This window comes from Vipera ursinii (assembly GCF_947247035.1).
Source record: "Vipera ursinii genome assembly, chromosome: 3".
Taxonomy (NCBI): Eukaryota; Metazoa; Chordata; class Lepidosauria; order Squamata; family Viperidae; genus Vipera; species Vipera ursinii.
Genome location: NC_139516.1, coordinates 185,429,596 through 185,443,342, shown reverse-complemented (window position 1 = coordinate 185,443,342; position 13,747 = coordinate 185,429,596). Strand labels below are relative to the sequence as shown.

At 34.8% G+C, this 13,747-nt stretch overlaps 1 protein-coding gene across 1 annotated transcript in view; it reads left to right on the top strand.

Moving 5' to 3' along the window:
- The window catches only part of MMP16 (matrix metallopeptidase 16), a gene marked incomplete at both ends in the record, with an annotated part of 170,015 nt that overhangs the window by 113,944 nt on the left and 42,324 nt on the right, over window positions 1-13,747 (top strand). The gene's annotated exons all lie outside the window — the stretch shown is intronic.

The following is a 13,747-nucleotide window of genomic DNA, read 5'->3' as shown; positions in this document are numbered from 1 at the left end:
GAAGATATTAAGTGACTTTATATTAGCTTCCAAACACATATTCTTATTTCATATTTTCTTGAACTAGCTGACAACTAGCTGACTACAGACACCCGCGAAAACATATATATATATATATATATATATATATATATATATATATATATATATATATATATATATATATATATATATATATATATATATATATATGTAATTTTTTTTGGCTTGCTAACAAAGAATAAAGGGAGACCGATATGATCATTTCAAACTTATTTGTTCTCATCAGTCAGCCATACCCTTCTGAGATTCGAACCTGGGCCCACTGCGTCTTAAGCAGTTGTTTTAACCCCTAGGCCACAGGCTCTCTCTCTCTCTTTGTTAGCTGAGAAGCAAGGAAGATATGTGTTAAATGTTTGTTAAGCATTCAGAATACACTTGCTTAGTCCCAGACATGGGACAAATCTTATTTCCTGTTTCAGCCTAGCCCAAGGCCATCTACAGGCAGTAGCCACAGCAGTGGCAGCTCATATTTGTGTAAAGTTTTTGGCTTGCTAACAAAGAACTAAGCAAGTTCTTTGTTAGCAAGCATTTAAGGATTAATAGGATAAGCGCTCTATTGATTGCCTAGTTTGCTACATAATATATTTGTATGCTGTCCTTATATATACTTTGGACTAAGCTTTGATGCAAAGAATGTGATTGATTCAATATCAGATGTTTCTGTGACTTCATAATTAAATTACATTTCCTATAGAAAAGACAATGTATACAAGGGATTTGCACGTAAATTACATCTAAAATACAGTGAACAGATTGATAACGGCAGAATTTTATTGACATTCATTGGAACTCTCAGCATGCAAACAAATGATAAGTTGGATCAAATTGTAGGCAACAAATTATACTGACATTTCTTTGATGTAATATATTTCTGTTGGGCTTTGTGATCCATTTACATGCCAATAAAATCTCAAAAAAACAGCCCTTATTCCCCAGAGGCCCTACAGAGGCCCTAGGACAGGGATGTCAAACTGCGAACTTGCGGGCTGGATGCTTCATGCCAAAACCGTGCCTACCCCATTCCTGGCAATGGTAAAAAAGTCATGATACATCGTGCGACATCATGTGACGTCGCGAGTTTGACATGCCTGCCCTAGGGCAACTACTCGCAGTAGCAGGAAGATCTGTCTGAATATAGAGGATGCTAAGAATCACCAGCTTAAATCAGGTTGTCTTTGGATTTTGGACATAGGAGTAGTCAATATTCAAACAATTTAAAGGATGCTCGAGTAGAAGAACTACTGATTGAACTCAGCAATATGCATTAGAATATCATTGGATTATATGAAACTCTACAAAAAGGCGAAAATTTAGTTGAACTTGAAAGGACTAGACATTTATTCTAAACTAGCGGTATCAAAGATGGACAATGTGTTTTAGTTGGTTTTTGTCATCAACCCAAAACTGAAAGTATATCAGACAGAGTAGCCCAATGCATCATTCAATTGAACAAACAATAGAAACTTCAAATCATCCAAGCTTATGCACCGACAATAAGCTATAGTGATCATGTGGTCGAAGAGTTTTAATGCAAGAATAGGAAGAACAATACCTGGAGAAAAAGCTACTCGCCCGTAAGGAAATGGTGAATGAGATAATAGAGGCGACAGACTAGATTTTGCTGAAGGACAGGAACTTTATATCATGATCTCATTTTACAAGAAAAAATGGACATGGAAGAGTCCATCTGGGTACACAAGCAAAATTGACTACATCATGTCAAGTTATAAAACCCTATTCTGCAATTGTAATGTCATCAATCATTTTAACATTGGAAGTGACCATAGAATGGTACAAGCTAAAGTGAAGATGGACTGTCAAAAAGAGTGTATGAAACTGATAAAGACTTCACACAAAAAATAGTGAAAAGTTGTTAAAGGAGAACAGTGATTTTTGAGATTAATCTATCAAATCACTTTTCTCTATTGCAAGATTTGGAAGAGATTATGAACCAAAATGAACAAATAGTCAAAAACGTCCTTGAATCTGCTTCATCTATAACCCCACCAGAAAACACTTTGTACAGCCAAAAATCTCTGATGAAACTATAGATTTAATTAAAAGATGACAGACAATGAAGAATAGTGGAATTTTCAGTAAAAAACTAGGCTATGTGGAACTTTGCAAGGCCATAAGAAAATGTATCCAAGAAGAAACCAGTTTAATGGAAAGCTTGTGAAACAGGCAATTGAAGAAAACAAAGGGATTAATGGACCAAAATGCAAGCTATAAATGTAAGAAGGAAGATTTTTGCATTAAAATGTGAAGATGGCTCTGTGTGTAGAACAAGATAAGAAATGTTGGAAATAATTGGAAAATTCAATTCTGAGCTATACAAAGATGAAGATAACTCAAAAGTAACAACACCCACAAAGAGGAAATGCCAACTATAGTATGGAGGAAGTATCAAGTGCCATAAAATTAATGAAAAATGACAAAGCTTCAAGAAATGACTCTGTTATGGTTGAAATGCTGAAAACTGGTGGGCACAGTTTATACAAGATACTAGCAAAACTATACTCGAGATACCGCAGAGAAGAAAAAATACCTGAAGCATGGAAAAATGCTGAAGTGATTCTTATACACATAAAAGGGGCTCAAGATGATTTAAAGAACTATCACCCAATAAGCCTTTTTTCAGTTATCTTCAAGTTTTCACCAAGATAATAGCAAAAAGAATATTGTGAACATTAAATGATGTACAGCCAAAGGAGCAAGCAGGGTTCAGAAGTGACTATAGCACAATGGCTCACATCCAGGTTGTTCAGCAAGTCATTGAAAGGCACAATGAGTACACCATGCCTCTTTTCTTGGCTTTCATGGACTATGAAAAGATGTTTGACTCAGTATTCCAGCAAGCAATAATTAAGGCATTGATCAAGGCGTAAACACTGCTTACATAAACTTATTACAAACAATATATGAAAAAAACAATGGCAACAATTTGTCTTAATGATCTTCAAGTGGAAATCAACATAGAATGGGGTGTATGACAAGGTGATACAATATCACCTTATCCTTTTCTCAGCCTGCCTTGAAGTATTTTGAAAACTAGACTGGGCAAAAGATGGAATAAAAATCAATGGTGCCTACTTAAATCACTTAAGATTTGCAGACAATGTTGTTCTCTTCTCACAAGACCCAGAAGAGTTCCAAAGACACATACAAGAGCTACACAAAGCCGGAGAACCATGTGCTTTAAAAATAAACCTGAAAAAGAGCCAGGTTATGTTTAATACATTCACCAAAGAAAGATTTTTTTATATAACTGGAGAAGAACTAGATGTAGTAGACCACTACATATAACAGATCTCAGTGGAAGGTGATACAATAAAGGAAATTGAATGATGTGTTAAATGTGGTTGTCACGCATTTGGCAAGCTAAGCATAATTTTCAAGAACAACCTCCCCCTATGCCTGAAGTGAAAAGTTTTTGATCAGTGTGTGCTACCTGCTGTAACATATGCCAGTGAAACATGGACACTAACCTCACAATCGATACAAAAACTACAAGTGGTACAAAGAGCCATGGAAAGATACAAGATAGAAACACCTGCACATAGATTAGAGAATAAACATAGTTATACAATATCATCAGAGTAAAAGCAATGAAATGGAAATGGGCTGGTCACTTAACAAGAAGAACTGATGTCAGATGGACCAGGCAGTCATAGAATGGATCCCACATGATAAAAAGTGTCTATGAAAGAGACCTAAAACAAGATGGATTGATGACATCAGCAAGTATTGTGGCCCTAATTGGCAAAAGAAAGCTCAGGATCATATTGGTTGGAAACATGCGAAAGAGGCCTTCATCCTGCAGTGGATAGACAATGGCTAAAATGATGATGATGGTGATGATGATATATGTTTCATACAAGAGCATAACTTGTATATGAAAATTAATACCAGACCCCTCAAAGAATGCCACTTATATATAACTACATATACATTTATCTAGGTCTTTGTAGGTTTTTAAAAATATGATTTTTCCCTCCTGTATATGGAAGAGTAAATTACTTTATAAAGATTGCATTTTAATTCCTACTGTATTTTAGAGTATAGATTACAGAACATTTAAGGAAGATATTCCCTAAATTAGTCCATCTAGATTAATAGAAATACCAAGCTCATTGAATATTAAAGACTTTTGCAGTGCTATTTGACTTGTTGGGCAATTTATAAGGTTACTAAATTATATATTTGGAAAAGCTCTCATTGAAAAGTGTTTTTCCTGGAAGATTCCTCCTCACTGACATCATGGGTCTTCACTTATTCAAGAATCTAAATCTGAGAGACTATACTATAGACAATGTAAATGAAAATTACATATCCAGAAATAATCAAGACGTATATTCTTTTAGTGCTGATCATGAACAAAATAATTCATTTAAATAGCATGACATTTCTATACAGAGTCTGGGAATTCTCTTTTCCTTTTCTCTCATATGTTCTTTTCTCATTCTTTTCCTTTTAATCTTTCATAGAATACTTTAGTGCCCTAAGGTAGTCTTTGAAGAGAGTTTTGAAGAATGACCACCTCTGGTTGTGACCCACAATAAAAACAAAACAAAACCAGAAATAGCGATATATATTCATTTACTCCCTTTTGTTACCATTCTTTTACCAAACCTCTTTGAGAGGTTTTTTACAAATTATCTGAAGTTTCTTCCAAAATTGTATGTCAGAGTTTTAAAAAGTAGCCATTTGAAGCAATATTTCCTATCACTACCAGCAGCCAGAACTACAATCATCATCTCTCAACTTTAAAGAGACACCAATTAATATCCCATGAGTGTCCTTTCTGATGATGCTCTGATCTTCTACCTTTAAGCTTTGTGTGTGTTGTCTTATCAGATAACTCAGTCTAAACTAAACATTTTAAGTCTAGTGATGCCAGGAAATAAATTAATACAGGGGACTGTGAGAAATTAAAAGGTTCTCCTCCACCACTGATCAATAGAGGAGAGGATTCATAAGCACCAATAAAATTGCCCAATTGATTCTGCCAATGTAGAACTTCAGACTTTTCAGATAAGAAATATTAATTGGTCATGGGAGACTTGCAACTTTAACATAGAAATACCTGAATCCGGTCCAATGAAAATTGTTCAGGAGACCAAGCAACTTGGCATTTAATAAATTGAAATAACTGAACATTGTTTAACAATATTACTTAGTAGAATGTATAACTTTCCCTAATAACAACACAAGCAGCTTCTAGGTAATTGATTCATGGTTACTTCATTTCATTTCATAGAAAAGTGTCTTTTATGTATTCTTTTTCAGATAGAACTACCAGCTTTTGAATAAAGCCTTTGTAATATTATCATTTTATTTTTAATACCTTATGGCCATCCGTCTTTGTGAATGAAGTGAAAGGTTAAGAATATCATTTTCTAACTTGACATTAAGCAGGATATTAAAATTCTCAGCCATTTGTCATGCCATTGATCTCATAAACAATAGAATATGCTCTAATTTGTTTTACACTGTAAAAATTATTTACTACATCACTAAAATTAATCTTATTTCCAGCCTAAAATTGTGGTTTTAGTTGGAAAGATCAACTATAATTTTTCAGCTATGAAACCAAGGCTGTAACTTTGATACAGACTGTAATCATTCATCTAATCTTAGAAAAACTCTATGCATATTTACTTAAAAGTAAACCACACTGAATGTTGGTGGAAATTATTTCTAGGAAACTGAGACAAAAATGACAGATTGCATTGCATGTAGTGAAGTACAGGCTTGTTTTCTGATGCTTTATTTATAATGCTATCCCTCTTCAGAAACAAAAGCATTCAAAAATAATATGCAATGAATAAAATTATTTTTCCAACTTTTTCAGATAGTTTGTCAACTGAATATTAAAATGGTATGTACAGCATTTTGGACTCAGAAGCAAAAAGAGATTTCAGAGCATGCAGAGAAGTGAATATGCCACTTTCCTATAACTCCTTAAAACAGTCATGTCTTTTCACTGCTATCATATGATCTCCGCAGTAAACATATTTGATTTTAGGTAGTGTTTTTCAAACTTGGTAACTTTAAGATGCATGGACTTTAACTCCCAGATTTCACCAGCCAGCATGTTAGAGGCTGAATTCTGGGATGAAGAAATAAAGAAAGTATTACTGCAAACAGATGAACTAATTTGATTAACAATATAGCTGATTTTTACCAGCTTTTTAGTAACTTCACTGAAATGGAACGTGATATCAAATCTCTGCTGAAAAATGGAGAGTGCTTGACATTGGAAAAGTAGAAGTGTCAACAGCATTTTATTGTAACATCTAACATACATTTTAAAAACTTTTTCTCATAATTTCTGGAAGAATGTTCATATATTAATCCAGTAGGCATAGTATTCTGTTGATCAAAGCTGGCCAGGTCAGGAAACAGACAACACAGGGGTTATAGGACTATTGGCTTTTAAAGGAATTTTGTAAGCTGAAGGAGTGTCCTGTTCTCACCTGTTATATCAAACAGAATCAAAACAGGTTCATTTTGGTTTTTCACCCTTTCTCCTTTCATTAGATTAAGTTGATATTTATTTTAGCTTAAAGGTAAAGGTAAAGGTTCCCCCGGACATGCGTGCTAGTCGTTTCCAACTCTAGGGTGCTCATCTTCGTTTCAAAGCTGAAGAGCCAGCGCTTGTCTGAGGATGTCTCTGTGGTCATGTGGCCAGCATGACTAGACGCCAAAGGCTCACGGAATGCTGTTACCTTCCCACCGTAGTGGTCCCTATTTTTCTACTTGCATTTTAACGTGCTTTCGAACTGCTAGGTTGGCAGAAGCTGGGACAAGTAACAGGCCCTCACTCTGTTATGCGGCACTCAGGATTTGACCCGCCAAACTGCTGACCATCTGATTGACAAGCTCAGCGTCCTAACCCACTGAGCCACCGCATCCCTTATTTTAGCTTACCTGCTCTTTTATTCCTTTATCAGTTATCTCCCTGCTCCAGATCAGTGTTTCTTTGAAAGATCATATGTATAACAATGTTCTGGCTGGACAATTTTAGATGTGAAAGTCCACATCTCTTAGTGTTAAGGTTGAGATAGATGGTAGGTAACTTCTGATATATGATCTTTCAGTAGTAGCCTGAAACATATCTGCAAGTACAAGGAGGATTCTAATAGTGAAGGTTAGAAAGTAGAAAAAGAGATCAGAGCTATACTAGAAAGCACATATTTCATGCAAAACAAGAAGTAAACAATGCAAGAATGTGCATTAATTGAAATATGATAGCTTGCATGTAGAATAATACTTGTACAAATTGAAAGGCTTTCTTAGCTCAAAAGGTAGGACATACAATGAAGACTGTATTTATTGTATATGAAATGAAGAAGTGTTTTTTATTTATTTCCTCAGTTTGGGGCACTCTCCAGTTTTTATGTTGTGTAGGAGAATCTGTTTTCTTTGTACTGCTAGTAGGAAACCAGGAAAGTCCATGTTTGATCTCGTCCCTTCCTCCATGTATTGGAGTCTGGTTTATATAGGCTCCTTAAGCAGTTTAGAGCACATAAAGTGTTAAAGAGTAGAAAACAAACAAACCAAATTTTATGTGTGTGTGTGTCTTTGAACAGTTAGTTTTGATCCACCTGGGGCGGTGGTGTAGGGGAGTGAACCTCTTATTTTAATCCTAGGTAAATCCCAATAACATTTTAAAAATGTAAAAGTAATCATAATGCTGCTTTACTTACCCTATTTTCAATAATATTGGAAAATAAATATGTTGCTTAAGATATCTGTGAGGGAACTTAAAACTTGAAGAATATGCAGTAGTGACAAAATTAACAGCATATAGTCACAACAGAAGTTTTAACTTATTTTGATAGATCTATGTGGGGTTGCCCTTGAAAAGACTACCAGGAAACTTTATCTTGTCCAGAATGCAGCAGGATATATGGTAATTGGGGGCGCAGGGCGGGGGGGGCGTAGCTTTGTCCCTGTAACACCTCTGTTGCATAAGATGCACATGTTCCAGTTCCTTTCTGGGTGCAATTAAAGGTGTTGGTCATCACCTTTAAAGCCCTTGATGGCACAAAGCCAGCTTATCTGCAGGATCATTTTCCCCTAAGAACATCTACCTGTCCTACCAGGTCAGATAGGATGGGTCTTATACCTTGGTTGGTATAAGACACTATGCTACTTAATGCCAGGTTTTTGTTGATTTTGTTTTTGATCTGTTTAGTTTTACAGCTTTATTATGTTCTTTATGATGCTTTTACTTTTGATTGGGAGTCATCCAGAGGTGGTTATAAGTTGGGTGGCTATATAAATGTTTTAAATAAATAATCAAACTTAAGCAAAAATGCATACTATGTATTATACAGCAAGGCAAATGATTAAGAAGAAAAAAAAGAAGAGATGGAGAAGAGGCAACAAACTGATGAGAAAATGGAAAACAATGTCTGGACAAGTGCATCAACTACAGGCAAGCAAATGAGAACACAAGCAAAAGGGACCACAGCCATTTTGGATTGATTCCTGCCTGGTGCTCAGCTTAATAGCAACATTGCTTAAGAGCAAAGCTTGAATCTTAGTAACTTATCAGCATACTGAGTTAGCCCTGCATATCCAGTGTAAGAGGATATTTCTGGAGAACTAGCATGCTACAATAAAGTTGCCTAATGGATAAATGTCAGTCATCCTCAAAATAACTCTTCATTCAAGTTCTACCAGTATATATTCATATCTATTGAAGATCAAAGATTACCTAACATTTTATTTGTGATAGCTCTACATTCCAAAGATATAGTGATCAAATGCAAATCTCACAACACAAATCTGTTCCACAAACTGATTAAAATTATCCCTTTGGCAGGAGAACCAAGAAAGCATAATTGACAGAAATAATTACAAAAAGTCTCAGCAAGGAATAATTTTAAATTACACTGAGACATCTCTCCATTTTTTATCACAAACAAGTGTTATCTTGTAGTATTAACAATACATACCAAAGGGAATAATTGCAAGAACACTTCAAGCACAAGGCTTAATTAAAATTTCTTTTTGTTACAAAATGATAGCTTTTCAACTAATTTAGGTAGACATTTTGAGAAACATTTGCAAGTGCTTCTTGAAACACTGTAATCTGTGTAAATAGCAATAATATTTAAGAAACTGTTGTTTTGCTTTCTTACTGAGTATATTAGACATAACAAATTACTTATTAGAAAAATTATAGCATATCTACAAGGTGACCAAAGTAGACCTACAGTTCAGAAGATGTCACCCATTCCAACCCATTATTCCAAGGAATTTTTTCATTGTCACTATCAGTAGAGTAGCTATTAGCAGGAATCTTTGCTTGTTGTTCTTGTAATATGAGATCCAAACTGCATAAGCTACCTCTGATGTAGAAGGACTTTTATCTTTATTCCATGCACAGATTCAGTTCATTCTTGCACATGGTATAAGGAACAGGTCCTTCCTAGTCAGCCTCTCAATTACAAAATGTCTTGGACTAGTCAGGGTTACTGCAGGATGATTCAAGAGTTGTTTGTGTTCCCATAACATTTGTTCCCTTCTTGTCAAATGGCTTGACTCAGTCACAAGGGGAATCAGTCTTTAGGGTTGAGACAAATATTCTCTTCAAAATATTCTAGATAAAACTGTGAGTTCATAGCTGACACTGGACTGGGAAGAAGACACTGAGGAAGTAGCCTTTTAGGGAAAATCTTTACGTTGTAGATATTTTATATATATATTGTTTTTCTGCTTTTAATGTTAGCGATGGTAACAGAGCTTCCTTTGTGAGTGGCATTGCTGCATAATCTTTCTGGGGAAATAATGTTGGTTGCTGCCAGCTGGCACTTCCTCCACCATAAATATCTTGAATTTATACTGTACATTGGGAAGCCTAGGGTAGAAAATGACATGATGACAAAATGACAAAACATCAGGATGGCCCTGACCTTGCTGGCCTTTTATAGGTCCTAAAGACCTAGTTTTGTGCCCAAACCCAGAGTCCTGAGTGTGTGCAGGGACCCATTTCTTGTTGTGCTAGTGATTGTGGGCTATGATAGTTATCAGCTGCTCTGTATTTTAATGTATGTATTGTTGTAATTATTTTCATTTTATTCTAATTTTGTTTGCCATTCAGAATCACTTGTTTAGATGGGCAGGTCTATAAACTGAATTAAGGAATTGTCAGCTACTGATTTCAAGGTGATAGCAAAAACCACTACCAGATTGAATGCCAGTAGTCTAAGCCACCAGGTGGAAGACAACTGCCAGATGAATTGTAATCATGCCATTGGTAACATAGTTTTTTTAATACAGTATTTAGCCCTGCAATGGAGACTATTGATGGTCTGATAGAAACACTCCACAACAAAATGAAGACACATTTTGGTAGCCTTCCTTCCCTTTTCTTTACTGTTTAGAGTTTAAACTATTTCTTTTGATACCAGAAAATTAGAAGAAAGTGCACATCACAGTTGAATGAATAAAAAAAGAACATAATAATAATCTCTTAAAATAGTTAAATATTAGACATGCCCATTTGATCATCAGCCAGCAAGAGTATAATTCTGGGAATTGTAAACCAACTTGGACTGCTTTATACCTATCAGCCTTCCCAGGTAGACCAAATAAGATATCTGGCCAGATGAGCTAATTCTACTTTATTGTAAATCTACATTAGCAGAATCTTGCAAGCAGGGAAGTACAAAATTTCCACCATCCCCTTTATAGCCTGAGAACATAGGAGATGGATGTGCCTTCTTAGCACCTTTCTCTACTCATTAAACCGTTGCAAGCTATGACTTCTCTCATCTGTCTGTTCCCAAGGTAGCGTCTCTTCTACCATCTACCAAGGTCGTTCCCGCATACTATTACAACACTTTTCAAAATCTCTGTATGAACCACACATACTATCAGATTCTTCCCCTCTTTTCCTTCCCAGGTGAATTTCAGGAGGCAGATGTCAGTCCTGAAGGTGGACCAGACTAAGAAATGTTGTGTCCTGCGGAGTTAAATTTTTTTATATCCAGAATGAGTACCTTGAATCCCTTGGCTGACTTTTCATACTTGATTTCAAAATTCCTGTGCGACTAATCAGTTTGGAGTCCTTGTAATAAATATATCTGTGCCTTTCCCGGCAATTTGCTGCTTGGGAGAAAGGAAAGCTTCAAACTGTATCTATTTGTTCCAGTCCTTTCAATCATTAACATTTCCCCCTGAATGTTTAGCCCTCAGATAATGTGGCCTTCAAAGAAAAGAAGAAACATTGCCAGGCCAGATCTTGCTCATTTTTATGTCTGGGTGTTGCCATTCACTTGTGGTTTTCCCAGCCCTTAAATTAAATTAAAACAAAACCTTTGGCTGCTTAATACAGTAGAACTAATTCTGTTTCATTTCCTTCTGCTTTACTATCAAATTTTAGAAGGTGTTATTTTTTGGGTGTGATGTGTGATGTTATCCTCTTTTTGTGGGTCCTATGAAGACAAGCAAATTACACAATGGCCTTTGGCCACCATTATTCTTTATTTAGCTTTGCTTGTTTTGTTGCATTTGGAAATATTGCAAGCTTCAGATAGTTTTTCAGGCAGTGTCTTTAAATGGGGTTGCCTCCAAACCCCTAGGAACATTTATCTATTCCAGCTTAATTTACATATGAATTATATATATGGGCACGTATACATTTGTGAATTGGTAATTGTAGGAGGTTTCAGCAGCAAAGATATTATCTATACTTGTTAATGAATCATATTGAGTCAAAGATAGTCTAGATCTCTTTAAAAAGGCAAGCAAACAAAACATATTAGAATACCTGAATAGAGGTTCTATATAATTTATTCCCAATTATAGTTGGTTGTATGGGATTTGACATGGAATTTGGCTAATTTAGAAATGTCATAATGTGAATTAATGCAAGCTAGCTATGTTAATGTACATTCTTGAAAAGAAGAATTGAACATGTGAGGATTTATTTCTGAATAGGCTTGGTTAACATCCAAGTTCATTAGACATCCCCATTGCACACAGTGGAACTTCTGTCAAATAAAAATCAGTAGACCTTAAATATTCAGACCTTTTTAAAACATGAAAAATACTTTGCATTGATCAGCTGATACACAAGGATGCATTTCCTGGAGTCTGTAGCAATTTGCTTCCAACAAGATGTCAACAGTAAATTAAATTCATAATACTATGTCATTTATAATGATCTATCAGGTTTTTTTGTCCAGATATATATTTGTCCAGTTTTATTATATGTAAAAAACAGTATTTAATCTACAGAATTTGAAAAATGCTCACAATTCAGCATTGCAAAGTTAATATGAAATTTGGCATTATTTTTGTAAATCAGTGTATTTTAAAAGACACTTGCTACATTTTCACTTTATAAAAATGTAGATATGGGTTGAATCTAAAATCAGAATAGACCAGTAAAACATAAGTAAATTGGACGCTTTTGGAATTTATTTATTTCAGTTATATTATTTTAATTTTTCTTTTATGTACCTATTTTAATGATATTTCCTGAGTATGTGTGTATATATGTATTTGTGCATGTTTTTATGTAAACTTGGGGAATAACATAGCACTTAGTAACCAGCAGAAAAATTAAACTTCTACTGGATTTCCAATTATTTTGTCATCTCCCATCCCAAGTGATTGTGTTTAGATTACACATCATTTTTAACTTATGCTTAGTTGTAAATGTTTGATCTGGACAGCTATTCTCTCCCTTCATCCTGTCCCATTCCACCTCACTTTCCTCAGCATATTTTTTCCAATAACATTGGCGTATATAAAACTTATTCATCTGAAATTACTGATTCATTTAAGGCATATCTTATCATTTGATCCTGTTCCCTTCATTCTACCAACTAGAGAAATTAATAGAAAATATTTGTGTGATATTTTATGTTTGTTTGCTCTGGTTAGTTAGGGTGAAAGTGCACATGCGCAACATTATATAATTTTTAAAAAGCAAGCAAATGGAAAATCTGGTAATGAGCATGTTCATAAACCCTAACTACATTTGTTGGATTTTATATGTCACCCAGTGAGAATTAAGACAAAAAACAGATTTAAATTGCTACATGAGAAAAGGGCAGATGTACTGAATATTCAGGGAGAATATAATATATTTGTAAATATATAAAATGATAACTTTATGGAATAAGTTATATTAGCCAGGATTTGACTTTCCCCCACGTTTTAAGTTAACCATTGCACAAATGAACAAATATGTTAAGTTATGCACACAGTGAGATATAAAAATACTCCAAATTCCAAAGCATGTTAATTTTAAGACATTCTGTCACAGAAATCCAGCTTAGTGTCATCTACATATTTCATCTCCCGTAACCACTTCCCTTTGGTCTTGTTGATTGGGGTTAATGAGAAGTGAAGACCAAAACTTTAATAGCATACCAAATCCTTTTCAAGAACTCATCCTGTGTTTATCTTGTTAGCTAAGATAACTGTTCTTGACTGTTCACTATTTACAACCTGAACCACTCAATATGTCTGTTGTTTGAGTCAAAACATCTAAAATACTGTACCTGTTTACCTATAGACATACTTTAAAAAAACCTAATACACACTGTTCTTTCTCACATCTCAGTTTGTATCAAGAGGTTGAATTGTGATATGATAAATTTATTCCAGTTGTCTTTGATTACTCTAGGCAGGTAGCTAAGGAATATCAAATCGACAATACAGTCTGTAAATCTCT